Raw genomic sequence first — 25,000 nt, forward strand, 5'->3', positions numbered from 1 at the left:
CTAGTATGGCCGTAAGCCAGGGAGGCTGTCCCTGACGCTCTACTTAAAGGGAAGGCAATATCCGTTTCTGCCGCTCATACTTGCAGTTGAACTGTCTCTCTACTCTAAAGTCCGGGACACACCAGCACGCCGCAGACAGTCCCTGCTAACACGAAACGTTGTGGCAACGTTGTGCGTTAGCTGGGGTGCCACACCAGACCGGAACTATATATTACAAAACGAACACATTGTCTTGATAAAACAGCTGTAATTGAGTGCCTGACACGCCAGTCAAGCGCAATCTTGAGAAGGTGTGCATTTCAGTAAGGATTTCAATTGACATGCAGTATGAAACTGAAAGGAGGTTGCATCACTATGATGCATAACATTGCATGTATTGTATTTTCAAGTGTGTGCATTCATCCTGTTGTCATTTTGTTTTGAAAGCAGAAGAATCATTCAACAGGTTGCTGAGACAAATGTAAACCAGTAAAACATATGAAGAGAAACAAACCTTGAATATAAGTTCAGTTGTTTAAACATTTGACAAACTATGGTGAGGGGGTAAGAAAACACACAAATCCAGCAGCTCCTGTATTTCAATACACCAGAACCCAATATTATTGGCGAGTCGGGTAGTCCATCATCACAGTTCGAGGGCAGGCATCATTTCAGTAATTTCATCCCGTTGCATTCACATCCGTGCCTTGAATGAGATTGAATGTGATCTTTGCTCTCAAGTATGTTCCCAAGTTTTACACTTTCGTGCTTTGCATGAATGGGAATGGAACCGTGTGTGTTGAATGAGGCTCCTTGTGAGCACTGAACTTTGTCCGGTGGAGTTCCTTTTTGTGTTGCTGTAATTGTGTCATTTCTCGATGAGAAAGATTAGGCAACATTTAGTCACTTCTAGCCATGATGCTCAATTTATTTACGAATGTACCCTAGTTACTAGGGACCGTTTACGTTGGAGAACAAGATCTATTGTATGCCTGTGTATTTGGGGAAGTCAAATCTGAAATAATGATGAAATTGCGTGTATCCAAAGTTAAAACTCGTGATTTGTCGCCCTCTGGTGTGTAAAAGATGCAAAAGCTTACAGCACCTGGTATTCCCAGGCGGTCTCCCATCCAAGTACTGACCAGGCCCGAGCCTGCTTAGTTTCCGAGATCGGACGAGATCGGGCGTATTCAGGCTAGTATGGCCGTAAGCCAGGGAGGCTGTCCCTGACGCTCTACTTAAAGGGAAGGCAATATCCGTTTCTGCCGCTCATACTTGCAGTTGAACTGTCTCTCTACTCTAAAGTCCGGGACACACCAGCGCGCCGCAGACAGTCCCTGCTAACACGAAACGTTGTGGCAACGTTGTGCGTTAGCTGGGGTGCCACACCAGACCGGAACTATATATTACAAAACGAACACATTGTCTTGATAAAACAGCTGTAATTGAGTGCCTGACACGCCAGTCAAGCGCAATCTTGAGAAGGTGTGCATTTCAGTAAGGATTTCAATTGACATGCAGTATGAAACTGAAAGGAGGTTGCATCACTATGATGCATAACATTGCATGTATTTTATTTTCAAGTGTGTGCATTCATCCTGTTGTCATTTTGTTTTGAAAGCAGAAGAATCATTCAACAGGTTGCTGAGACAAATGTAAACCAGTAAAACATATGAAGAGAAACAAACCTTGAATATAAGTTCAGTTGTTTAAACATTTGACAAACTATGGTGAGGGGGTAAGAAAACACACAAATCCAGCAGCTCCTGTATTTCAATACACCAGAACCCAATATTATTGGCGAGTCGGGTAGTCCATCTTCACAGTTCGAGGGCAGGCATCATTTCAGTAATTTCATCCCGTTGCATTCACATCCGTGCCTTGAATGAGATTGAATGTGATCTTTGCTCTCAAGTATGTTCCCAAGTTTTACACTTTCGTGCTTTGCATGAATGGGAATGGAACCGTGTGTGTTGAATGAGGCTCCTTGTGAGCACTGAACTTTGTCCGGTGGAGTTCCTTTTTGTGTTGCTGTAATTGTGTCATTTCTCGATGAGAAAGATTAGGCAACATTTAGTCACTTCTAGCCATGATGCTCAATTTATTTACGAATGTACCCTAGTTACTAGGGACCGATTACGTTGGAGAACAAGATCTATTGTATGCCTGTGTATTTGGGGAAGTCAAATCTGAAATAATGATGAAATTGCGTGTATCCAAAGTTAAAACTCGTGATTTGTCGCCCTCTGGTGTGTAAAAGATGCAAAAGCTTACAGCACCTGGTATTCCCAGGCAGTCTCCCATCCAAGTACTGACCAGGCCCGAGCCTGCTTAGCTTCCGAGATCGGACGAGATCGGGCGTTTTCAGGCTAGTATGGCCGTAAGCCAGGGAGGCTGTCCCTGACGCTCTACTTAAAGGGAAGGCAATATCCGTTTCTGCCGCTCATACTTGCAGTTGAACTGTCTCTCTACTCTAAAGTCCGGGACACACCAGCGCGCCGCAGACAGTCCCTGCTAACACGAAACGTTGTGGCAACGTTGTGCGTTAGCTGGGGTGCCACACCAGACCGGAACTATATTTTACAAAACGAACACATTGTCTTGATAATACAGCTGTAATTGACTGCCTGACACGCCAGTCAAGCGCAATCTTGAGAAGGTGTGCATTTCAATAAGGATTTCAATTGACATGCAGTATGAAACTGAAAGGAGGTTGCATCACTATGATGCATAACATTGCATGTATTGTATTTTCAAGTGTGTGCATTCATCCTGTTGTCATTTTGTTTTGAAAGCAGAAGAATCATTTTTGCTGAGGTTGCTGAGACAAATGTAAACCAGTAAAACATATGAAGAGAAACAAACCTTGAATATAAGTTCAGTTGTTTAAACATTTGACAAACTATGGTGAGGGGGTAAGAAAACACACAAATCCAGCAGCTCCTGTATTTCAATACACCAGAACCCAATATTATTGGCGAGTCGGGTAGTCCATCTTCACAGTTCGAGGGCAGGCATCATTTCAGTAATTTCATCCCGTTGCATTCACATCCGTGCCTTGAATGAGATTGAATGTGATCTTTGCTCTCAAGTATGTTCCCAAGTTTTACACTTTCGTGCTTTGCATGAATGGGAATGGAACCGTGTGTGTTGAATGAGGCTCCTTGTGAGCACTGAACTTTGTCCGGTGGAGTTCCTTTTTGTGTTGCTGTAATTGTGTCATTTCTCGATGAGAAAGATTAGGCAACATTTAGTCACTTCTAGCCATGATGCTCAATTTATTTACGAATGTACCCTAGTTACTAGGGACCGATTACGTTGGAGAACAAGATCTATTGTATGCCTGTGTATTTGGGGAAGTCAAATCTGAAATAATGATGAAATTGCGTGTATCCAAAGTTAAAACTCGTGATTTGTCGCCCTCTGGTGTGTAAAAGATGCAAAAGCTTACAGCACATGGTATTCCCAGGCAGTCTCCCATCCAAGTACTGACCAGGCCCGAGCCTGCTTAGCTTCCGAGATCGGACGAGATCGGGCGTTTTCAGGCTAGTATGGCCGTAAGCCAGGGAGGCTGTCCCTGACGCTCTACTTAAAGGGAAGGCAATATCCGTTTCTGCCGCTCATACTTGCAGTTGAACTGTCTCTCTACTCTAAAGTCCGGGACACACCAGCGCGCCGCAGACAGTCCCTGCTAACACGAAACGTTGTGGCAACGTTGTGCGTTAGCTGGGGTGCCACACCAGACCGGAACTATATTTTACAAAACGAACACATTGTCTTGTTAATACAGCTGTAATTGAGTGCCTGACACGCCAGTCAAGCGCAATCTTGAGAAGGTGTGCATTTCAGTAAGGATTTCAATTGACATGCAGTATGAAACTGAAAGGAGGTTGCATCACTATGATGCATAACATTGCATGTATTGTATTTTCAAGTGTGTGCATTCATCCTGTTGTCATTTTGTTTTGAAAGCAGAAGAATCATTTTTGCTGAGGTTGCTGAGACAAATGTAAACCAGTAAAACATATGAAGAGAAACAAACCTTGAATATAAGTTCAGTTGTTTAAACATTTGACAAACTATGGTGAGGGGGTAAGAAAACACACAAATCCAGCAGCTCCTGTATTTCAATACACCAGAACCCAATATTATTGGCGAGTCGGGTAGTCCATCATCACAGTTCGAGGGCAGGCATCATTTCAGTAATTTCATCCCGTTGCATTCACATCCGTGCCTTGAATGAGATTGAATGTGATCTTTGCTCTCAAGTATGTTCCCAAGTTTTACACTTTCGTGCTTTGCATGAATGGGAATGGAACCGTGTGTGTTGAATGAGGCTCCTTGTGAGCACTGAACTTTGTCCGGTGGAGTTCCTTTTTGTGTTGCTGTAATTGTGTCATTTCTCGATGAGAAAGATTAGGCAACATTTAGTCACTTCTAGCCATGATGCTCAATTTATTTACGAATGTACCCTAGTTACTAGGGACCGTTTACGTTGGAGAACAAGATCTATTGTATGCCTGTGTATTTGGGGAAGTAAAATCTGAAATAATGATGAAATTGTGTGTATCCAAAGTTAAAACTCGTGATTTGTCGCCCTCTGGTGTGTAAAAGGTGCAAAAGCTTACAGCACCTGGTATTCCCAGGCGGTCTCCCATCCAAGTACTGACCAGGCCCGAGCCCGCTTGGCTTCCGAGATCGGATGAGATCGGGCGTATTCAGGCTAGTATGGCCGTAAGCCAGGGAGGCTGTCCCTGACGCTCTACTTAAAGGGAAGGCAATATCCGTTTCTGCCGTTCATACTTACAGTTGAACTGTCTCTCTACTCTAAAGCCCGGGATACACCAGCGCGCCGCAGCCAGTCCCTGCTAACACGCCACGTTGTGGCAACATTGTGGCAACGTTGTGCGTTAGCTGGGGTGCCACACCAGACCGGAACTATATATTACAAAACGAACACATTGTCTTGATAAAACAGCTGTAATTGAGTGCCTGACACGGCAGTCAAGCGCAATCTTGAGAAGGTGTGCATTTCAGTAAGGATTTCAATTGACATGCAGTATGAAACTGAAAGGAGGTTGCATCACTATGATGCATAACATTGCATGTATTGTATTTTCAAGTGTGTGCATTCATCCTGTTGTCATTTTGTTTTGAAAGCAGAAGAATCATTCAACAGGTTGCTGAGACAAATGTAAACCAGTAAAACATATGAAGAGAAACAAACCTTGAATATAAGTTCAGTTGTTTAAACATTTGACAAACTATGGTGAGGGGGTAAGAAAACACACAAATCCAGCAGCTCCTGTATTTCAATACACCAGAACCCAATATTATTGGCGAGTCGGGTAGTCCATCATCACAGTTCGAGGGCAGGCATCATTTCAGTAATTTCATCCCGTTGCATTCACATCCGTGCCTTGAATGAGATTGAATGTGATCTTTGCTCTCAAGTATGTTCCCAAGTTTTACACTTTCGTGCTTTGCATGAATGGGAATGGAACCGTGTGTGTTGAATGAGGCTCCTTGTGAGCACTGAACTTTGTCCGGTGGAGTTCCTTTTTGTGTTGCTGTAATTGTGTCATTTCTCGATGAGAAAGATTAGGCAACATTTAGTCACTTCTAGCCATGATGCTCAATTTATTTACGAATGTACCCTAGTTACTAGGGACCGTTTACGTTGGAGAACAAGATCTATTGTATGCCTGTGTATTTGGGGAAGTCAAATCTGAAATAATGATGAAATTGCGCGTATCCAAAGTTAAAAATCGTGATTTGTCGCCCTCTGGTGTGTAAAAGATGCAAAAGCTTACAGCACCTGGTATTCCCAGGCGCTCTCCCATCCAAGTACTGACCAGGCCCGAGCCTGCTTAGCTTCCGAGATCGGACGAGATCGGGCGTATTCAGGCTAGTATGGCCGTAAGCCAGGGAGGCTGTCCCTGACGCTCTACTTAAAGGGAAGGCAATATCCGTTTCTGCCGCTCATACTTGCAGTTGAACTGTCTCTCTACTCTAAAGCCCGGGACACACCAGCGCGCCGCAGCCAGTCCCTGCTAACACGCCACGTTGTGGCAACATTGTGGCAACGTTGTGCGTTAGCTGGGGTGCCACACCAGACCGGAACTATATATTACAAAACGAACACATTGTCTTGATAAAACAGCTGTAATTGAGTGCCTGACACGCCAGTCAAGCGCAATCTTGAGAAGGTGTGCATTTCAGTAAGGATTTCAATTGACATGCAGTATGAAACTGAAAGGAGGTTGCATCACTATGATGCATAACATTGCATGTATTGTATTTTCAAGTGTGTGCATTCATCCTGTTGTCATTTTGTTTTGAAAGCAGAAGAATCATTCAACAGGTTGCTGAGACAAATGTAAACCAGTAAAACATATGAAGAGAATCAAACCTTGAATATAAGTTCAGTTGTTTAAACATTTGACAAACTATGGTGAGGGGGTAAGAAAACACACAAATCCAGCAGCTCCTGTATTTCAATACACCAGAACCCAATATTATTGGCGAGTCGGGTAGTCCATCATCACAGTTCGAGGGCAGGCATCATTTCAGTAATTTCATCCCGTTGCATTCACATCCGTGCCTTGAATGAGATTGAATGTGATCTTTGCTCTCAAGTATGTTCCCAAGTTTTACACTTTCGTGCTTTGCATGAATGGGAATGGAACCGTGTGTGTTGAATGAGGCTCCTTGTGAGCACTGAACTTTGTCCGGTGGAGTTCCTTTTTGTGTTGCTGTAATTGTGTCATTTCTCGATGAGAAAGATTAGGCAACATTTAGTCACTTCTAGCCATGATGCTCAATTTATTTACGAATGTACCCTAGTTACTAGGGACCGTTTACGTTGGAGAACAAGATCTATTGTATGCCTGTGTATTTGGGGAAGTCAAATCTGAAATAATGATGAAATTGCGTGTATCCAAAGTTAAGACTCGTGATTTGTCGCCCTCTGGTGTGTAAAAGATGCAAAAGCTTACAGCACCTGGTATTCCCAGGCGGTCTCCCATCCAAGTACTGACCAGGCCCGAGCCTGCTTAGCTTCCGAGATTGGACGAGATCGGGCGTATTCAGGCTAGTATGGCCGAAAGCCAGGGAGGCTGTCCCTGACGCTCTACTTAAAGGGAAGGCAATATCCGTTTCTGCCGCTCATACTTGCAGTTGAACTGTCTCTCTACTCTAAAGTCCGGGACACACCAGCGCGCCGCAGACAGTCCCTGCTAACACGAAACGTTGTGGCAACGTTGTGCGTTAGCTGGGGTGCCACACCAGACCGGAACTATATTTTACAAAACGAACACATTGTCTTGATAATACAGCTGTAATTGAGTGCCTGACACGCCAGTCAAGCGCAATCTTGAGAAGGTGTGCATTTCAGTAAGGATTTCAATTGACATGCAGTATGAAACTGAAAGGAGGTTGCATCACTATGATGCATAACATTGCATGTATTGTATTTTCAAGTGTGTGCATTCATCCTGTTGTCATTTTGTTTTGAAAGCAGAAGAATCATTCAACAGGTTGCTGAGACAAATGTAAACCAGTAAAACATATGAAGAGAAACAAACCTTGAATATAAGTTCAGTTGTTTAAACATTTGACAAACTATGGTGAGGGGGTAAGAAAACACACAAATCCAGCAGCTCCTGTATTTCAATACACCAGAACCCAATATTATTGGCGAGTCGGGTAGTCCATCATCACAGTTCGAGGGCAGGCATCATTTCAGTAATTTCATCCCGTTGCATTCACATCCGTGCCTTGAATGAGATTGAATGTGATCTTTGCTCTCAAGTATGTTCCCAAGTTTTACACTTTCGTGCTTTGCATGAATGGGAATGGAACCGTGTGTGTTGAATGAGGCTCCTTGTGAGCACTGAACTTTGTCCGGTGGAGTTCCTTTTTGTGTTGCTGTAATTGTGTCATTTCTCGATGAGAAAGATTAGGCAACATTTAGTCACTTCTAGCCATGATGCTCAATTTATTTACGAATGTACCCTAGTTACTAGGGACCGTTTACGTTGGAGAACAAGATCTATTGTATGCCTGTGTATTTGGGGAAGTCAAATCTGAAATAATGATGAAATTGCGTGTATCCAAAGTTAAAACTCGTGATTTGTCGCCCTCTGGTGTGTAAAAGATGCAAAAGCTTACAGCACCTGGTAATCCCAGGCGGTCTCCCATCCAAGTACTGACCAGGCCCGAGCCTGCTTAGCTTCCGAGATCGGGCGTATTCAGGCTAGTATGGCCGTAAGCCAGGGAGGCTGTCCCTGACGCTCTACTTAAAGGGAAGGCAATATCCGTTTCTGCCGCTGATACTTGCAAATGAACTGTCTCTCTACTCTAAAGTCCGGGACACACCAGCGCGCCGCAGACAGTCCCTGCTAACACGAAACGTTGTGGCAACGTTGTGGCAACGTTGTGCGTTAGCTGGGGTGCCACACCAGACCGGAACTATATTTTACAAAACGAACACATTGTCTTGATAATACAGCTGTAATTGAGTGCCTGACACGGCAGTCAAGCGCAATCTTGAGAAGGTGTGCATTTCAGTAAGGATTTCAATTGACATGCAGTATGAAACTGAAAGGAGGTTGCATCACTATGATGCATAACATTGCATGTATTGTATTTTCAAGTGTGTGCATTCATCCTGTTGTCATTTTGTTTTGAAAGCAGAAGAATCATTCAACAGGTTGCTGAGACAAATGTAAACCAGTAAAACATATGAAGAGAAACAAACCTTGAATATAAGTTCAGTTGTTTAAACATTTGACAAACTATGGTGAGGGGGTAAGAAAACACACAAATCCAGCAGCTCCTGTATTTCAATACACCAGAACCCAATATTATTGGCGAGTCGGGTAGTCCATCATCACAGTTCGAGGGCAGGCATCATTTCAGTAATTTCATCCCGTTGCATTCACATCCGTGCCTTGAATGAGATTGAATGTGATCTTTGCTCTCAAGTATGTTCCCAAGTTTTACACTTTCGTGCTTTGCATGAATGGGAATGGAACCGTGTGTGTTGAATGAGGCTCCTTGTGAGCACTGAACTTTGTCCGGTGGAGTTCCTTTTTGTGTTGCTGTAATTGTGTCATTTCTCGATGAGAAAGATTAGGCAACATTTAGTCACTTCTAGCCATGATGCTCAATTTATTTACGAATGTACCCTAGTTACTAGGGACCGTTTACGTTGGAGAACAAGATCTATTGTATGCCTGTGTATTTGGGGAAGTCAAATCTGAAATAATGATGAAATTGCGTGTATCCAAAGTTAAAACTCGTGATTTGTCGCCCTCTGGTGTGTAAAAGATGCAAAAGCTTACAGCACCTGGTATTCCCAGGCGGTCTCCCATCCAAGTACTGACCAGGCCCGAGCCTGCTTAGCTTCCGAGATCGGGCGTATTCAGGCTAGTATGGCCGTAAGCCAGGGAGGCTGTCCCTGACGCTCTACTTAAAGGGAAGGCAATATCCGTTTCTGCCGCTCATACTTGCAAATGAACTGTCTCTCTACTCTAAAGTCCGGGACACACCAGCGCGCCGCAGACAGTCCCTGCTAACACGAAACGTTGTGGCAACGTTGTGCGTTAGCTGGGGTGCCACACCAGACCGGAACTATATTTTACAAAACGAACACATTGTCTTGATAATACAGCTGTAATTGAGTGCCTGACACGCCAGTCAAGCGCAATCTTGAGAAGGTGTGCATTTCAGTAAGGATTTCAATTGACATGCAGTATGAAACTGAAAGGAGGTTGCATCACTATGATGCATAACATTGCATGTATTGTATTTTCAAGTGTGTGCATTCATCCTGTTGTCATTTTGTTTTGAAAGCAGAAGAATCATTCAACAGGTTGCTGAGACAAATGTAAACCAGTAAAACATATGAAGAGAAATAAACCTTGAATATAAGTTCAGTTGTTTAAACATTTGACAAACTATGGTGAGGGGGTAAGAAAACACACAAATCCAGCAGCTCCTGTATTTCAATACACCAGAACCCAATATTATTGGCGAGTCGGGTAGTCCATCATCACAGTTCGAGGGCAGGCATCATTTCAGTAATTTCATCCCGTTGCATTCACATCCGTGCCTTGAATGAGATTGAATGTGATCTTTGCTCTCAAGTATGTTCCCAAGTTTTACACTTTCGTGCTTTGCATGAATGGGAATGGAACCGTGTGTGTTGAATGAGGCTCCTTGTGAGCACTGAACTTTGTCCGGTGGAGTTCCTTTTTGTGTTGCTGTAATTGTGTCATTTCTCGATGAGAAAGATTAGGCAACATTTAGTCACTTCTAGCCATGATGCTCAATTTATTTACGAATGTACCCTAGTTACTAGGGACCGTTTACGTTGGAGAACAAGATCTATTGTATGCCTGTGTATTTGGGGAAGTCAAATCTGAAATAATGATGAAATTGCGTGTATCCAAAGTTAAAACTCGTGATTTGTCGCCCTCTGGTGTGTAAAAGATGCAAAAGCTTACAGCACCTGGTATTCCCAGGTGGTCTCCCATCCAAGTACTGACCAGGCCCGAGCCTGCTTAGCTTCCGAGATCGGACGAGATCGGGCGTATTCAGACTAGTATGGCCGTAAGCCAGGGAGGCTGTCCCTGACCCTCTACTTAAAGGGAAGGCAATATCCGTTTCTTCCACTCATACTTGCAGTTGAACTGTCTCTCTACTCTAAAGTCCGGGACACACCAGCACGCTGCAGACAGTCCCTGCTAACACGAAACGTTGTGGCAACGTTGTGCGTTAGCTGGGGTGCCACACCAGACCGGAACTATATTTTACAAAACGAACACATTGTCTTGATAATACAGCTGTAATTGAGTGCCTGACACGCCAGTCAAGCGCAATCTTGAGAAGGTGTGCATTTCAGTAAGGATTTCAATTGACATGCAGTATGAAACTGAAAGGAGGTTGCATCACTATGATGCATAACATTGCATGTATTGTATTTTCAAGTGTGTGCATTCATCCTGTTGTCATTTTGTTTTGAAAGCAGAAGAATCATTCAACAGGTTGCTGAGACAAATGTAAACCAGTAAAACATATGAAGAGAAATAAACCTTGAATATAAGTTCAGTTGTTTAAACATTTGACAAACTATGGTGAGGGGGTAAGAAAACACACAAATCCAGCAGCTCCTGTATTTCAATACACCAGAACCCAATATTATTGGCGAGTCGGGTAGTCCATCATCACAGTTCGAGGGCAGGCATCATTTCAGTAATTTCATCCCGTTGCATTCACATCCGTGCCTTGAATGAGATTGAATGTGATCTTTGCTCTCAAGTATGTTCCCAGGTTTTACACTTTCGTGCTTTGCATGAATGGGAATGGAACCGTGTGTGTTGAATGAGGCTCCTTGTGAGCACTGAACTTTGTCCGGTGGAGTTCCTTTTTGTGTTGCTGTAATTGTGTCATTTCTCGATGAGAAAGATTAGGCAACATTTAGTCACTTCTAGCCATGATGCTCAATTTATTTACGAATGTACCCTAGTTACTAGGGACCGTTTACGTTGGAGAACAAGATCTATTGTATGCCTGTGTATTTGGGGAAGTCAAATCTGAAATAATGATGAAATTGCGTGTATCCAAAGTTAAAACTCGTGATTTGTCGCCCTCTGGTGTGTAAAAGATGCCAAAGCCTACAGCACCTGGTATTCCCAGGCGGTCTCCCATCCAAGTACTGACCAGGCCCGAGCCTGCTTAGCTTCCGAGATCGGACGAGATCGGGCGTATTCAGGATAGTATGGCCGTAAGCCAGGAAGGCTGTCCCTGACGCTCTACTTAAAGGGAAGGCAATATCCGTTTCTGCTTTTCATACTTACAGTTGAACTGTCTCTCTACTCTAAAGCCCGGGACACACCAGCGCGCCGCAGACAGTCTCTGCTAACACGCCACGTTGTGGCAACATTGTGGCAACGTTGTGCGTTAGCTGGGGTGCCACACCAGACCGGAACTATATATTACAAAACGAACACATTCTCTTGATAAAACAGCTGTAATTGAGTGCCTGACACGCCAGTCAAGCGCAATCTTAAGTAGGTGTGCATTTCAGTAAGGATTTCAATTGACATGCAGTATGAAACTGAAAGGAGGTTGCATCACTATGATGCATAACATTGCATGTATTGTATTTTCAAGTGTGTGCATTCATCCTGTTGTCATTTTGTTTTGAAAGCAGAAGAATCATTCAACAGGTTGCTGAGACAAATGTAAACCAGTAAAACATATGAAGAGAAACAAACCTTGAATATAAGTTCAGTTGTTTAAACATTTGACAAACTATGGTGAGGGGGTAAGAAAACACACAAATCCAGCAGCTCCTGTATTTCAATACACCAGAACCCAATATTATTGGCGAGTCGGGTAGTCCATCATCACAGTTCGAGGGCAGGCATCATTTCAGTAATTTCATCCCGTTGCATTCACATCCGTGCCTTGAATGAGATTGAATGTGATCTTTGCTCTCAAGTATGTTCCCAAGTTTTACACTTTCGTGCTTTACATGAATGGGAATGGAACCGTGTGTGTTGAATGAGGCTCCTTGTGAGCACTGAACTTTGTCCGGTGGAGTTCCTTTTTGTGTTGCTGTAATTGTGTCATTTCTCGATGAGAAAGATTAGGCAACATTTAGTCACTTCTAGCCATGATGCTCAATTTATTTACGAATGTACCCTAGTTACTAGGGACCGTTTACGTTGGAGAACAAGATCTATTTTATGCCTGTGTATTTGGGGAAGTCAAATCTGAAATAATGATGAAATTGCGTGTATCCAAAGTTAAAACTCGTGATTTGTCGCCCTCTGGTGTGTAAAAGATGCAAAAGCTTACAGCACCTGGTATTCCCAGGCGGTCTCCCATCCAAGTACTGACCAGGCGCGAGCCTGCTTGGCTTCCGAGATCGGACGAGATCGGGCGTATTCAGGCTAGTATGGCCGTAAGCCAGGAAGGCTGTCCCTGACGCTCTACTTAAAGGGAAGGCAATATCCGTTTCTGCCGCTCATACTTGCAGTTGAACTGTCTCTCTACTCTAAAGTCCGGGACACACCAGCACGCCGCAGACAGTCCCTGCTAACACGAAACGTTGTGGCAACGTTGTGCGTTAGCTGGGGTGCCACACCAGACCGGAACTATATATTACAAAACGAACACATTGTCTTGATAAAACAGCTGTAATTGAGTGCCTGACACGCCAGTCAAGCGCAATCTTGAGAAGGTGTGCATTTCAGTAAGGATTTCAATTGACATGCAGTATGAAACTGAAAGGAGGTTGCATCACTATGATGCATAACATTGCATGTATTGTATTTTCAAGTGTGTGCATTCATCCTGTTGTCATTTTGTTTTGAAAGCAGAAGAATCATTCAACAGGTTGCTGAGACAAATGTAAACCAGTAAAACATATGAAGAGAAACAAACCTTGAATATAAGTTCAGTTGTTTAAACATTTGACAAACTATGGTGAGGGGGTAAGAAAACACACAAATCCAGCAGCTCCTGTATTTCAATACACCAGAACCCAATATTATTGGCGAGTCGGGTAGTCCATCATCACAGTTCGAGGGCAGGCATCATTTCAGTAATTTCATCCCGTTGCATTCACATCCGTGCCTTGAATGAGATTGAATGTGATCTTTGCTCTCAAGTATGTTCCCAAGTTTTACACTTTCGTGCTTTACATGAATGGGAATGGAACCGTGTGTGTTGAATGAGGCTCCTTGTGAGCACTGAACTTTGTCCGGTGGAGTTCCTTTTTGTGTTGCTGTAATTGTGTCATTTCTCGATGAGAAAGATTAGGCAACATTTAGTCACTTCTAGCCATGATGCTCAATTTATTTACGAATGTACCCTAGTTACTAGGGACCGTTTACGTTGGAGAACAAGATCTATTGTATGCCTGTGTATTTGGGGAAGTCAAATCTGAAATAATGATGAAATTGCGTGTATCCAAAGTTAAAACTCGTGATTTGTCGCCCTCTGGTGTGTAAAAGATGCAAAAGCTTACAGCACCTGGTATTCCCAGGCGGTCTCCCATCCAAGTACTGACCAGGCCCGAGCCTGCTTGGCTTCCGAGATCGGACGAGATCGGGCGTATTCAGGCTAGTATTGCCGTAAGCCAGGAAGGCTGTCCCTGACGCTCTACTTAAAGGGAAGGCAATATCCGTTTCTGCCGCTCATACTTGCAGTTGAACTGTCTCTCTACTCTAAAGTCCGGGACACACCAGCACGCCGCAGACAGTCCCTGCTAACACGAAACGTTGTGGCAACGTTGTGCGTTAGCTGGGGTGCCACACCAGACCGGAACTATATATTACAAAACGAACACATTGTCTTGATAAAACAGCTGTAATTGAGTGCCTGACACGCCAGTCAAGCGCAATCTTGAGAAGGTGTGCATTTCAGTAAGGATTTCAATTGACATGCAGTATGAAACTGAAAGGAGGTTGCATCACTATGATGCATAACATTGCATGTATTGTATTTTCAAGTGTGTGCATTCATCCTGTTGTCATTTTGTTTTGAAAGCAGAAGAATCATTCAACAGGTTGCTGAGACAAATGTAAACCAGTAAAACATATGAAGAGAAACAAACCTTGAATATAAGTTCAGTTGTTTAAACATTTGACAAACTATGGTGAGGGGGTAAGAAAACACACAAATCCAGCAGCTCCTGTATTTCAATACACCAGAACCCAATATTATTGGCGAGTCGGGTAGTCCATCATCACAGTTCGAGGGCAGGCATCATTTCAGTAATTTCATCCCGTTGCATTCACATCCGTGCCTTGAATGAGATTGAATGTGATCTTTGCTCTCAAGTATGTTCCCAAGTTTTACACTTTCGTGCTTTGCATGAATGGGAATGGAACCGTGTGTGTTGAATGAGGCTCCTTGTGAGCACTGAACTTTGTCCGGTGGAGTTCCTTTTTGTGTTGCTGTAATTGTGTCATTTCTCGATGAGAAAGATTAGGCAACATTTAGTCACTTCTAGCCATGATGCTCAATTTATTTACGAATGTACCCTAGTTACTAGGGACCGTTTACGTTGGAGAACAAGATCTATTGTATGCCTGTGTATTTGGGGAAGTCAAATCTGAAATAATGATGAAATTGCGTGTATCCAAAGTTAAAACTCGTGATTTGTCGCCCTCTGGTGTGTAAAAGATGCAAAAGCTTACAGCACCTGGTATTCCCAGGCAGTCTCCCATCCAAGTACTGATCAGGCCTGAGCCTGCTTAGCTTTCGAGATCGGACGAGATCGGGCGTATTCAGGCTAGTATGGCCGTAAGCCAGGGAGGCTGTCCCTGACGCTCTACTTAAAGGGAAGGCAATATCCGTTTCTGCCATTCATACTTACAGTTGAACTGTCTCTCTACTCTAAAGCCCGGGACACACCAGCGCGCCGCAGACAGTCCCTGCTAACACGCCACGTTGTGGCAACATTGTGGCAACGTTGTGCGTTAGCTGGGGTGCCACACCAGACCGGAACTATATATTACAAAACGAAAACATTGTCTTGATAAAACAGCTGTAATTGAGTGCCTGACACGCCAGTCAAGCGCAATCTTGAGAAGGTGTGCATTTCAGTAAGGATTTCAATTGACATGCAGTATGAAACTGAAAGGAGGTTGCATCACTATGATGCATAACATTGCATGTATTGTATTTTCAAGTGTGTGCATTCATCCTGTTGTCATTTTGTTTTGAAAGCAGAAGAATCATTCAACAGGTTGCTGAGACAAATGTAAACCAGTAAAACATATGAAGAGAAACAAACCTTTAATATAAGTTCAGTTGTTTAAACATTTGACAAACTATGGTGAGGGGGTAAGAAAACACACAAATCCAGCAGCTCCTGTATTTCAATACACCAGAACCCAATATTATTGGCGAGTCGGGTAGTCCATCTTCACAGTTCGAGGGCAGGCATCATTTCAGTAATTTCATCCCGTTGCATTCACATCCGTGCCTTGAATGAGATTGAATGTGATCTTTGCTCTCAAGTATGTTCCCAAGTTTTACACTTTCGTGCTTTGCATGAATGGGAATGGAACCGTGTGTGTTGAATGAGGCTCCTTGTGAGCACTGAACTTTGTCCGGTGGAGTTCCTTTTTGTGTTGCTGTAATTGTGTCATTTCTCGATGAGAAAGATTAGGCAACATTTAGTCACTTCTAGCCATGATGCTCAATTTATTTACGAATGTACCCTAGTTACTAGGGACCGTTTACGTTGGAGAACAAGATCTATTGTATGCCTGTGTATTTGGGGAAGTCAAATCTGAAATAATGATGAAATTGCTTGTATCCAAAGTTAAAACTCGTGATTTGTCGCCCTCTGGTGTGTAAAAGATGCCAAAGCCTACAGCACCTGGTATTCCCAGGCGGTCTCCCATCCAAGTACTGACCTGGCCCGAGCCTGCTTAGCTTCCGAGATCGGACGAGATCAGGCGTATTCAGGCTAGTATGGCCGTAAGCCAGGGAGGGTGTCCCTGACGCTCTACTTAAAGGGAAGGCAATATCCGTTTCTGCCGTTCATACTTACAGTTGAACTGTCTCTCTACTCTAAAGCCCGGGACACACCAGCGCGCCGCAGACAGTCCCTGCTAACACGCAACGTTGTGGCAACATTGTGGCAACGTTGTGCGTTAGCTGGGGTGCCACACCAGACCGGAACTATATATTACAAAACGAACACATTCTCTTGATAAAACAGCTGTAATTGAGTGCCTGACACGCCAGTCAAGCGCAATCTTGAGAAGGTGTGCATTTCAGTAAGGATTTCAATTGACATGCAGTATGAAACTGAAAGGAGGTTGCATCACTATGATGCATAACATTGCATGTATTGTATTTTCAAGTGTGTGCATTCATCCTGTTGTCATTTTGTTTTGAAAGCAGAAGAATCATTCAACAGGTTGCTGAGACAAATGTAAACCAGTAAAACATATGAAGAGAAACAAACCTTGAATATAAGTTCAGTTGTTTAAACATTTGACAAACTATGGTGAGGGGGTAAGAAAACACACAAATCCAGCAGCTCCTGTATTTCAATACACCAGAACCCAATATTATTGGCGAGTCGGGTAGTCCATCTTCACAGTTCGAGGGCAGGCATCATTTCAGTAATTTCATCCCGTTGCATTCACATCCGTGCCTTGAATGAGATTGAATGTGATCTTTGCTCTCAAGTATGTTCCCAAGTTTTACACTTTCGTGCTTTGCATGAATGGGAATGGAACCGTGTGTGTTGAATGAGGCTCCTTGTGAGCACTGAACTTTGTCCGGTGGAGTTCCTTTTTGTGTTGCTGTAATTGTGTCATTTCTCGATGAGAAAGATTAGGCAACATTTAGTCACTTCTAGCCATGATGCTCAATTTATTTACGAATGTACCCTAGTTACTAGGGACCGTTTACGTTGGAGAACAAGATCTATTGTATGCCTGTGTATTTGGGGAAGTCAAATCTGAAATAATGATGAAATTGCGTGTATCCAAAGTTAAAACTCGTGATTTGTCGCCCTCTGGTGTGTAAAAGATGCCAAAGCCTACAGCACCTGGTATTCCCAGGCGGTCTCCCATGCAAGTACTGACCAGGCCCGAGCCTGCTTAGCTTCCGAGATCGGACGAGATCGGGCGTATTCAGGCTAGTATGGCCGTAAGCCAGGAAGGCTGTCCCTGACGCTCTACTTAAAGGGAAGGCAATATCCGTTTCTGCCGTTCATACTTACAGTTGAACTGTCTCTCTACTCTAAAGCCCGGGACACACCAGCGCACCGCAGACAGTCCCTGCTAACACGCCACGTTGTGGCAACATTGTGGCAACGTTGTGCGTTAGCTGGGGTGCCACACCAGACCGGAACTATATATTACAAAACGAACACATTCTCTTGATAAAACAGCTGTAATTGAGTGCCTGACACGCCAGTCAAGCGCAATCTTGAGAAGGTGTGCATTTCAGTAAGGATTTCAATTGACATGCAGTATGAAACTGAAAGGAGGTTGCATCACTATGATGCATAACATTGCATGTATTGTATTTTCAAGTGTGTGCATTCATCCTGTTGTCATTTTGTTTTGAAAGCAGAAGAATCATTCAACAGGTTGCTGAGACAAATGTAAACCAGTAAAACATATGAAGAGAAACAAACCTTGAATATAAGTTCAGTTGTTTAAACATTTGACAAACTATGGTGAGGGGGTAAGAAAACACACAAATCCAGCAGCTCCTGTATTTCAATACACCAGAACCCAATATTATTGGCGAGTCGGGTAGTCCATCATCACAGTTCGAGGGCAGGCATCATTTCAGTAATTTCATCCCGTTGCATTCACATCCGTGCCTTGAATGAGATTGAATGTGATCTTTGCTCTCAAGTATGTTCCCAAGTTTTACACTTTCGTGCTTTGCATGAATGGGAATGGAACCGTGTGTGTTGAATGAGGCTCCTTGTGAGCACTGAACTTTGTCCGGTGGAGTTCCTTTTTGTGTTGCTGTAATTGTGTCATTTCTCGATGAGAAAGATTAGGCAACATTTAGTCACTTCTAGCCATGATGCTCAATTTATTTACGAATGTACCCTAGTTACTAGGGACCGTTTACGTTGGAGAACAAGATCTATTGTATGCCTGTGTATTTGGGGAAGTCAAATCTGAAATAATGATGAAATTGCGTGTATCCAAAGTTAAAACTCGTGATTTGTCGCCCTCTGGTGTGTAAAAGATGCAAAAGCTTACAGCACCTGTTATTCCCAGGCGGTCTCCCATCCAAGTACTGACCAGGCCCGAGCCTGCTTGGCTTCCGAGATCGGACGAGATCGGGCGTATTCAGGCTAGTATGGCCGTAAGCCAGGGAGGCTCTCCCTGACGCTCTACTTAAAGGGAAGGCAATATCCGTTTCTGCCGCTCATACTTGCAGTTGAACTGTCTCTCTACTCTAAAGTCCGGGACACACCAGCGCGCCGCAGACAGTCCCTGCTAACACGAAACGTTGTGGCAACGTTGTGCGTTAGCTGGGGTGCCACACCAGACCGGAACTATATATTACAAAACGAACACATTGTCTTGATAAAACAGCTGTAATTGAGTGCCTGACACGCCAGTCAAGCGCAATCTTGAGAAGGTGTGCATTTCAGTAAGGATTTCAATTGACATGCAGTATGAAACTGAAAGGAGGTTGCATCACTATGATGCATAACATTGCATGTATTGTATTTTCAAGTGTGTGCATTCATCCTGTTGTCATTTTGTTTTGAAAGCAGAAGAATCATTCAACAGGTTGCTGAGACAAATGTAAACCAGTAAAACATATGAAGAGAAACAAACCTTGAATATAAGTTCAGTTGTTTAAACATTTGACAAACTATGGTGAGGGGGTAAGAAAACACACAAATCCAGCAGCTCCTGTATTTCAATACACCAGAACCCAATATTATTGGCGAGTCGGGAAGTCCATCTTCACAGTTCGAGGGCAGGCATCATTTCAGTAATTTCATCCCGTTGCATTCACATCCGTGCCTTGAATGAGATTGAATGTGATCTTTGCTCTCAAGTATGTTCCCAAGTTTTACACTTTCGTGCTTTGCATGAATGGGAATGGAACCGTGTGTGTTGAATGAGGCTCCTTGTGAGCACTGAACTTTGTCCGGTGGAGTTCCTTTTTGTGTTGCTGTAATTGTGTCATTTCTCGATGAGAAAGATTAGGCAACATTTAGTCACTTCTAGCCATGATGCTCAATTTATTTACGAATGTACCCTAGTTACTAGGGACCGTTTACGTTGGAGAACAAGATCTATTGTATGCCTGTGTATTTGGGGAAGTCAAATCTGAAATAATGATGAAATTGCGTGTATCCAAAGTTAAAACTCGTGATTTGTCGCCCTCTGGTGTGTAAAAGATGCAAAAGCTTACAGCACCTGGTATTCCCAGGCAGTCTCCCATCCAAGTACTGACCAGGCCCGAGCCTGCTTAGCTTCCGAGATCGGACGAGATCGGGCGTATTCAGGCTAGTATGGCCGTAAGCCAGGGAGGCTGTCCCTGACGCTCTACTTAAAGGGAAGGCAATATCCGTTTCTGCCGCTCATACTTGCAGTTGAACTGTCTCTCTACTCTAAAGTCCGGGACACACCAGCGCGCCGCAGACAGTCCCTGCTAACACGAAACGTTGTGGCAACGTTGTGCGTTAGCTGGGGTGCCACACCAGACCGGAACTATATTTTACAAAACGAACACATTGTCTTGATAATACAGCTGTAATTGAGTGCCTGACACGCCAGTCAAGCGCAATCTTGAGAAGGTGTGCATTTCAATAAGGATTTCAATTGACATGCAGTATGAAACTGAAAGGAGGTTGCATCACTATGATGCATAACATTGCATGTATTGTATTTTCAAGTGTGTGCATTCATCCTGTTGTCATTTTGTTTTGAAAGCAGAAGAATCATTCAACAGGTTGCTGAGACAAATGTAAACCAGTAAAACATATGAAGAGAAACAAACCTTGAATATTAGTTCAGTTGTTTAAACATTTGACAAACTATGGTGAGGGGGTAAGAAAACACACAAATCCAGCAGCTCCTGTATTTCAATACACCAGAACCCAATATTATTGGCGAGTCGGGTAGTCCATCATCACAGTTCGAGGGCAGGCATCATTTCAGTAATTTCATCCCGTTGCATTCACATCCGTGCCTTGAATGAGATTGAATGTGATCTTTGTTCTCAAGTATGTTCCCAAGTTTTACACTTTCGTGCTTTGCATGAATGGGAATGGAACCGTGTGTGTTGAATGAGGCTCCTTGTGAGCACTGAACTTTGTCCGGTGGAGTTCCTTTTTGTGTTGCTGTAATTGTGTCATTTCTCGATGAGAAAGATTAGGCAACATTTAGTCACTTCTAGCCATGATGCTCAATTTATTTACGAATGTACCCTAGTTACTAGGGACCGTTTACGTTGGAGAACAAGATCTATTGTATGCCTGTGTATTTGGGGAAGTCAAATCTGAAATAATGATGAAATTGCGTGTATCCAAAGTTAAAACTCGTGATTTGTCGCCCTCTGGTGTGTAAAAGATGCAAAAGCTTACAGCACCTGGTATTCCCAGGCGGTCTCCCATCCAAGTACTGACCAGGCCCGAGCCTGCTTAGCTTCCGAGATCGGACGAGATCGGGCGTATTCAGGCTAGTATGGCCGTAAGCCAGGGAGGCTGTCCCTGAAGCTCTACTTAAAGGGAAGGCAATATCCGTTTCTGCCGCTCATACTTGCAAATGAACTGTCTCTCTACTCTAAAGTCCGGGACACACCAGCGCGCCGCAGACAGTCCCTGCTAACATGAAACGTTGTGGCAACGTTGTGCGTCAGCTGGGGTGCCAAACCAGACCGGAACTATATTTTACAAAACGAACACATTGTCTTGATAAAACAGCTGTAATTGAGTGCCTGACACGGCAGTCAAGCGCAATCTTGAGAAGGTGTGCATTTCAGTAAGGATTTCAATTGACATGCAGTATGAAACTGAAATGAGGTTGCATCACTATGATGCATAACATTGCATGTATTGTATTTTCAAGTGTGTACATTCATCCTGTTGTCATTTTGTTTTGAAAGCAGAAGAATCATTCAACAGGTTGCTGAGACAAATGTAAACAAGTAAAACATATGAAGAGAAACAAACCTTGAATATAAGTTCAGTTGTTTAAACATTTGACAAACTATGGTGAGGGGGTAAGAAAACACACAAATCCAGCAGCTCCTGTATTTCAATACACCAGAACCCAATATTATTGGCGAGTCGGGTAGTCCATCATCACAGTTCGAGGGCAGGCATCATTTCAGTAATTTCATCCCGTTGCATTCACATCCGTGCCTTGAATGAGATTGAATGTGATCTTTGCTCTCAAGTATTTTCCCAAGTTTTACACTTTCGTGCTTTGCATGAATGGGAATGGAACCGTGTGTGTTGAATGAGGCTCCTTGTGAGCACTGAACTTTGTCCGGTGGAGTTCCTTTTTGTGTTGGTGTAATTGTGTCATTTCTCGATGAGAAAGATTAGGCAACATTTAGTCACTTCTAGCCATGATGCTCAATTTATTTACGAATGTACACTAGTTACTAGGGACCGTTTACGTTGGAGAACAAGATCTATTGTATGCCTGTGTATTTGGGGAAGTCAAATCTGAAATAATGATGAAATTGCGTGTATCCAAAGTTAAAACTCGTGATTTCTCGCCCTTTGGTGTGTAAAAGATGCAAAAGTTTACAGCACCTGGTATTCCCAGGGGGTCTCCCATCCAAGTACTGACCAGGCCCGAGCCTGCTTAGCTTCCGAGATCGGACGAGATCGGGCGTATTCAGGCTAGTATGGCCGTAAGCCAGGGAGGCTGTCCCTGACGCGCTACTTAAAGGGAAGGCAATATCCGTTTCTGCCGTTCATACTTACAGTTGAACTGTCTCTCTACTCTAAAGCCCGGGACACACCAGCGCGCCGCAGACAGTCCCTGCTAACACGCCACGTTGTGGCAACATTGTGGCAACGTTGTGCGTTAGCTGGGGTGCCACACCAGACCGGAACTATATATTACAAAACGAACACATTGTCTTGATAAAACAGCTGTAATTGAGTGCCTGACACGCCAGTCAAGCGCAATCTTGAGAAGGTGTGCATTTCAGTAAGGATTTCAATTGACATGCAGTATGAAACTGAAAGGAGGTTGCATCACTATGATGCATAACATTGCATGTATTGTATTTTCAAGTGTGTGCATTCATCCTGTTGTCATTTTGTTTTGAAAGCAGAAGAATCATTCAACAGGTTGCTGAGACAAATGTAAACCAGTAAAACATATGAAGAGAAACAAACCTTGAATATAAGTTCAGTTGTTTAAACATTTGACAAACTATGGTGAGGGGGTAAGAAAACACACAAATCCAGCAGCTCCTGTATTTCAGTACACCAGAACCCAATATTATTGGCGAGTCGGGTAGTCCATCATCACAGTTCGAGGGCAGGCATCATTTCAGTAATTTCATCCCGTTGCATTCACATCCGTGCCTTGAATGAGATTGAATGTGATCTTTGCTCTCAAGTATGTTCCCAAGTTTTACACTTTCGTGCTTTGCATGAATGGGAATGGAACCGTGTGTGTTGAATGAGGCTCCTTGTGAGCACTGAACTTTGTCCGGTGGAGTTCCTTTTTGTGTTGCTGTAATTGTGTCATTTCTCGATGAGAAAGATTAGGCAACATTTAGTCACTTCTAGCCATGATGCTCAATTTATTTACAAATGTACACTAGTTACTAGGGACCGTTTACGTTGGAGAACAAGATCTATTGTATGCCTGTGTATTTGGGGAAGTCAAATCTGAAATAATGATGAAATTGCGTGTATCCAAAGTTAAAACTTGTGATTTGTCGCCCTTTGGTGTGTAAAAGATGCAAAAGCTTACAGCACCTGGTATTCCCAGGCGGTCTCCCATCCAAGTACTGACCAGGCCCGAGCCTGCTTAGCTTCCGAGATCGGACGAGATCGGGCGTATTCAAGCTAGTATGGCCGTAAGCCAGGGAGGCTGTCCCTGACGCTCTACTTAAAGGGAAGGCAATATCCGTTTCTGCCGCTCATACTTGCAGTTGAACTGTCTCTCTACTCTAAAGTCCGGGACACACCAGCGCGCCGCAGACAGTCCCTGCTAACACGAAACGTTGTGGCAACGTTGTGCGTTAGCTGGGGTGCCACACCAGACCGGAACTATATATTACAAAACGAACACATTGTCTTGATAATACAGCTGTAATTGAGTGCCTGACACGCCAGTCAAGCGCAATCTTGAGAAGGTGTGCATTTCAGTAAGGATTTCAATTGACATGCAGTATGAAACTGAAAGGAGGTTGCATCACTATGATGCATAACATTGCATGTATTGTATTTTCAAGTGTGTGCATTCATCCTGTTGTCATTTTGTTTTGAAAGCAGAAGAATCATTCAACAGGTTGCTGAGACAAATGTAAACCAGTAAAACATATGAAGAGAAACAAACCTTGAATATAAGTTCAGTTGTTTAAACATTTGACAAACTATGGTGAGGGGGTAAGAAAACACACAAATCCAGCAGCTCCTGTATTTCAATACACCAGAACCCAATATTATTGGCGAGTCGGGTAGTCCATCATCACAGTTCGAGGGCAGGCATCATTTCAGTAATTTCATCCCGTTGCATTCACATCCGTGCCTTGAATGAGATTGAATGTGATCTTTGCTCTCAAGTATGTTCCCAAGTTTTACACTTTCGTGCTTTGCATGAATGGGAATGGAACCGTGTGTGTTGAATGAGGCTCCTTGTGAGCACTGAACTTTGTCCGGTGGAGTTCCTTTTTGTGTTGCTGTAATTGTGTCATTTCTCGATGAGAAAGATTAGGCAACATTTAGTCACTTCTAGCCATGATGCTCAATTTATTTACGAATGTACCCTAGTTACTAGGGACCGTTTACGTTGGAGAACAAGATCTATTGTATGCCTGTGTATTTGGGGAAGTAAAATCTGAAATAATGATGAAATTGTGTGTATCCAAAGTTAAAACTCGTGATATGTCGCCCTCTAGTTTATTAAAAGGTGCAAGAGCTTACAGCACCTGGTATTCCCAGGCAGTCTCCCATCCAAGTACTGACCAGGCCCGAGCCTGCTTGGCTTCCGAGATCGGACGAGATCGGGCGTATTCAGGCTAGTATGGCCGTAAGGCAGGAAGGCTGTCCCTGACGCTCTACTTAAAGGGAAGGCAATATCCGTTTCTGCTGCTCATACTTGCAGTTGAACTGTCTCTCTACTCTAAAGTCCGGGACACACCAGCGCGCCGCAGACAGTCCCTGCTAACACGAAACGTTGTGGCAACGTTGTGCGTTAGCTGGGGTGCCACACCAGACCGGAACTATATATTACAAAACGAACACATTGTCTTGATAAAACAGCTGTAATTGAGTGCCTGACACGCCAGT

The 25,000-nt window shown here is 43.6% G+C and overlaps 20 non-coding genes and 2 pseudogenes across 20 annotated transcripts in view; all 22 read right to left on the bottom strand.

The window, feature by feature from the left end:
- LOC136755880 (5S ribosomal RNA) overlaps window positions 1-17 on the bottom strand; it is a 119-nt gene extending 102 nt beyond the window's left edge. Inside the window, exon 1 of the ribosomal RNA XR_010817990.1 lies at window positions 1-17. This exon is cut by the window's left edge and continues 102 nt beyond it. This is a non-coding gene — a ribosomal RNA (5S ribosomal RNA).
- Window positions 18-1,072: 1,055 nt separating this feature from the next.
- LOC136756724 (5S ribosomal RNA) lies at window positions 1,073-1,191 on the bottom strand. The gene has a single exon (XR_010818788.1). It is a non-coding gene; the product is annotated as a 5S ribosomal RNA (ribosomal RNA).
- Window positions 1,192-2,246: 1,055 nt separating this feature from the next.
- On the bottom strand, window positions 2,247-2,365 carry LOC136756092 (5S ribosomal RNA). Its single transcript, XR_010818195.1, has one exon. It is a non-coding gene; the product is annotated as a 5S ribosomal RNA (ribosomal RNA).
- A 1,058-nt stretch (window positions 2,366-3,423) lies between these two features.
- Window positions 3,424-3,542, bottom strand: LOC136757125 (5S ribosomal RNA). The gene has a single exon (XR_010819168.1). It is a non-coding gene; the product is annotated as a 5S ribosomal RNA (ribosomal RNA).
- A 1,058-nt stretch (window positions 3,543-4,600) lies between these two features.
- Window positions 4,601-4,719, bottom strand: LOC136756221 (5S ribosomal RNA). The gene has a single exon (XR_010818319.1). It is a non-coding gene; the product is annotated as a 5S ribosomal RNA (ribosomal RNA).
- A 1,066-nt stretch (window positions 4,720-5,785) lies between these two features.
- LOC136756989 (5S ribosomal RNA) lies at window positions 5,786-5,904 on the bottom strand. Its single transcript, XR_010819038.1, has one exon. It is a non-coding gene; the product is annotated as a 5S ribosomal RNA (ribosomal RNA).
- A 1,066-nt stretch (window positions 5,905-6,970) lies between these two features.
- On the bottom strand, window positions 6,971-7,089 carry LOC136757195 (5S ribosomal RNA). Its single transcript, XR_010819235.1, has one exon. It is a non-coding gene; the product is annotated as a 5S ribosomal RNA (ribosomal RNA).
- A 1,055-nt stretch (window positions 7,090-8,144) lies between these two features.
- Window positions 8,145-8,253, bottom strand: LOC136757712 (uncharacterized; annotated as a pseudogene).
- A 1,066-nt stretch (window positions 8,254-9,319) lies between these two features.
- Window positions 9,320-9,428, bottom strand: LOC136757596 (uncharacterized; annotated as a pseudogene).
- A 1,055-nt stretch (window positions 9,429-10,483) lies between these two features.
- Window positions 10,484-10,602, bottom strand: LOC136755992 (5S ribosomal RNA). Its single transcript, XR_010818099.1, has one exon. It is a non-coding gene; the product is annotated as a 5S ribosomal RNA (ribosomal RNA).
- A 1,055-nt stretch (window positions 10,603-11,657) lies between these two features.
- LOC136757129 (5S ribosomal RNA) lies at window positions 11,658-11,776 on the bottom strand. The gene has a single exon (XR_010819171.1). It is a non-coding gene; the product is annotated as a 5S ribosomal RNA (ribosomal RNA).
- A 1,066-nt stretch (window positions 11,777-12,842) lies between these two features.
- On the bottom strand, window positions 12,843-12,961 carry LOC136757235 (5S ribosomal RNA). Its single transcript, XR_010819273.1, has one exon. It is a non-coding gene; the product is annotated as a 5S ribosomal RNA (ribosomal RNA).
- A 1,055-nt stretch (window positions 12,962-14,016) lies between these two features.
- LOC136756756 (5S ribosomal RNA) lies at window positions 14,017-14,135 on the bottom strand. Its single transcript, XR_010818818.1, has one exon. It is a non-coding gene; the product is annotated as a 5S ribosomal RNA (ribosomal RNA).
- Window positions 14,136-15,190: 1,055 nt separating this feature from the next.
- Window positions 15,191-15,309, bottom strand: LOC136756972 (5S ribosomal RNA). Its single transcript, XR_010819021.1, has one exon. It is a non-coding gene; the product is annotated as a 5S ribosomal RNA (ribosomal RNA).
- Window positions 15,310-16,375: 1,066 nt separating this feature from the next.
- LOC136756550 (5S ribosomal RNA) lies at window positions 16,376-16,494 on the bottom strand. Its single transcript, XR_010818627.1, has one exon. It is a non-coding gene; the product is annotated as a 5S ribosomal RNA (ribosomal RNA).
- Window positions 16,495-17,560: 1,066 nt separating this feature from the next.
- Window positions 17,561-17,679, bottom strand: LOC136756737 (5S ribosomal RNA). The gene has a single exon (XR_010818800.1). It is a non-coding gene; the product is annotated as a 5S ribosomal RNA (ribosomal RNA).
- Window positions 17,680-18,745: 1,066 nt separating this feature from the next.
- On the bottom strand, window positions 18,746-18,864 carry LOC136756819 (5S ribosomal RNA). Its single transcript, XR_010818877.1, has one exon. It is a non-coding gene; the product is annotated as a 5S ribosomal RNA (ribosomal RNA).
- A 1,055-nt stretch (window positions 18,865-19,919) lies between these two features.
- On the bottom strand, window positions 19,920-20,038 carry LOC136756415 (5S ribosomal RNA). Its single transcript, XR_010818501.1, has one exon. It is a non-coding gene; the product is annotated as a 5S ribosomal RNA (ribosomal RNA).
- A 1,055-nt stretch (window positions 20,039-21,093) lies between these two features.
- Window positions 21,094-21,212, bottom strand: LOC136757902 (5S ribosomal RNA). Its single transcript, XR_010819717.1, has one exon. It is a non-coding gene; the product is annotated as a 5S ribosomal RNA (ribosomal RNA).
- A 1,055-nt stretch (window positions 21,213-22,267) lies between these two features.
- On the bottom strand, window positions 22,268-22,386 carry LOC136756480 (5S ribosomal RNA). The gene has a single exon (XR_010818561.1). It is a non-coding gene; the product is annotated as a 5S ribosomal RNA (ribosomal RNA).
- A 1,066-nt stretch (window positions 22,387-23,452) lies between these two features.
- Window positions 23,453-23,571, bottom strand: LOC136756029 (5S ribosomal RNA). Its single transcript, XR_010818135.1, has one exon. It is a non-coding gene; the product is annotated as a 5S ribosomal RNA (ribosomal RNA).
- Window positions 23,572-24,627: 1,056 nt separating this feature from the next.
- LOC136757284 (5S ribosomal RNA) lies at window positions 24,628-24,746 on the bottom strand. Its single transcript, XR_010819319.1, has one exon. It is a non-coding gene; the product is annotated as a 5S ribosomal RNA (ribosomal RNA).
- Between the last annotated feature and the right edge of the window lie 254 nt (window positions 24,747-25,000).

Source organism: Amia ocellicauda, chromosome 8 (assembly GCF_036373705.1).
Source record: "Amia ocellicauda isolate fAmiCal2 chromosome 8, fAmiCal2.hap1, whole genome shotgun sequence".
Taxonomy (NCBI): Eukaryota; Metazoa; Chordata; class Actinopteri; order Amiiformes; family Amiidae; genus Amia; species Amia ocellicauda.